Source organism: Phaseolus vulgaris, chromosome 11 (assembly GCF_051622355.1).
Source record: "Phaseolus vulgaris cultivar YP4 chromosome 11, ASM5162235v1, whole genome shotgun sequence".
NCBI classification, from domain to species: Eukaryota; Viridiplantae; Streptophyta; class Magnoliopsida; order Fabales; family Fabaceae; genus Phaseolus; species Phaseolus vulgaris.
Genome location: NC_143508.1, coordinates 55615001 through 55617500, shown reverse-complemented (window position 1 = coordinate 55617500; position 2500 = coordinate 55615001).

Sequence of the window (2500 nt, the reverse complement as noted above, 5' to 3'; positions counted from 1 at the left end):
CAGCCAGTTTTCCAAAACCATGATTTTCGTTTTTCACCAAAATCACCACCAAGTCACAAAATCAAGCCAAAAATCCAAAATCATGGCACTTGGCTATGCACCAACCATGTCAAGATCAATTCCTTTTGCTCCCAAACTTCTCCCACATCACTTTGAAGGCATTTGTGAGGATTGAGTCCAGCCAGTTTTCCAAAACCATGATTTTCGTTTTTCACCAAAATCACCACCAAGCCACAAAATCAAGCCAAAACACCAAAATCATGAACTTGGCTATGCACCAACCATGTCAAGATCAATTCCTTTTGATCCCAAACTTCTCCCACATCACTTTGAAGGCATTTGTGAGGATTGAGTCCAGCCAGTTTTCCAAAACCATGATTTTCGTTTTTCACCAAAATCACCACCAAGCCACAAAATCAAGCCAAAACACCAAAATCATGAACTTGGCTATGCACCAACCATGTCAAGATCAATTCCTTTTGATCCCAAACTTCTCCCACATCACTTTGAAGGCATTTGTGAGGATTCAGTCCAGCCACTTTTCCAAAACCATGATTTTCGTTTTTCACCAAAATCACCACCAAGCCACAAAATCAAGCCAAAACACCAAAATCATGAACTTGGCTATGCACCAACCATGTCAAGATCAATTCCTTTTGATCCCAAACTTCTCCCACATCACTTTGAAGGCATTTGTGAGGATTGAGTCCAGCCAGTTTTCCAAAACCATGATTTTCGTTTTTCACCAAAATCACCACCAAGCCACAAAATCAAGCCAAAACACCAAAATCATGAACTTGGCTATGCACCAACCATGTCAAGATCAATTCCTTTTGATCCCAAACTTCTCCCACATCACTTTGAAGGCATTTGTGAGGATTCAGTCCAGCCACTTTTCCAAAACCATGATTTTCGTTTTTCACCAAAATCACCACCAAGCCACAAAATCAAGCCAAAACACCAAAATCATGAACTTGGCTATGCACCAACCATGTCAAGATCAATTCCTTTTGATCCCAAACTTCTCCCACATCACTTTGAAGGCATTTGTGAGGATTCAGTCCAGCCACTTTTCCAAAACCATGATTTTCGTTTTTCACCAAAATCACCACCAAGCCACAAAATCAAGCCAAAACACCAAAATCATGAACTTGGCTATGCACCAACCATGTCAAGATCAATTCCTTTTGATCCCAAACTTCTCCCACATCACTTTGAAGGCATTTGTGAGGATTGAGTCCAGCCAGTTTTCCAAAACCATGATTTTCGTTTTTCACCAAAATCACCACCAAGCCACAAAATCAAGCCAAAACACCAAAATCATGAACTTGGCTATGCACCAACCATGTCAAGATCAATTCCTTTTGATCCCAAACTTCTCCCACATCACTTTGAAGGCATTTGTGAGGATTGAGTCCAGCCAGTTTTCCAAAACCATGATTTTCGTTTTTCACCAAAATCACCACCAAGCCACAAAATCAAGCCAAAACACCAAAATCATGAACTTGGCTATGCACCAACCATGTCAAGATCAATTCCTTTTGATCCCAAACTTCTCCCACATCACTTTGAAGGCATTTGTGAGGATTCAGTCCAGCCACTTTTCCAAAACCATGATTTTCGTTTTTCACCAAAATCACCACCAAGCCACAAAATCAAGCCAAAACACCAAAATCATGAACTTGGCTATGCACCAACCATGTCAAGATCAATTCCTTTTGATCCCAAACTTCTCCCACATCACTTTGAAGGCATTTGTGAGGATTGAGTCCAGCCAGTTTTCCAAAACCATGATTTTCGTTTTTCACCAAAATCACCACCAAGCCACAAAATCAAGCCAAAACACCAAAATCATGAACTTTGCTATGCACCAACCATGTCAAGATCAATTCCTTTTGATCCCAAACTTCTCCCACATCACTTTGAAGGCATTTGTGAGGATTGAGTCCAGCCACTTTTCCAAAACCATGATTTTCGTTTTTCACCAAAATCACCACCAAGCCACAAAATCAAGCCAAAACACCAAAATCATGAACTTTGCTATGCACCAACCATGTCAAGATCAATTCCTTTTGATCCCAAACTTCTCCCACATCACTTTGAAGGCATTTGTGAGGATTGAGTCCAGCCAGTTTTCCAAAACCATGATTTTCGTTTTTCACCAAAATCACCACCAAGCCACAAAATCACCACCAAGTCACAAAATCATGAACTTGGCTATGCACCAACCATGTCAAGATCAATTCCTTTTGATCCCAAACTTCTCCCACATCACTTTGAAGGCATTTGTGAGGATTGAGTCCAGCCAGTTTTCCAAAACCATGATTTTCGTTTTTCACCAAAATCACCACCAAGCCACAAAATCACCACCAAGTCACAAAATCATGAACTTGGCTATGCACCAACCATGTCAAGATCAATTCCTTTTGATCCCAAACTTCTCCCACATCACTTTGAAGGCATTTGTGAGGATTGAGTCCAGCCAGTTTTCCAAAACCAT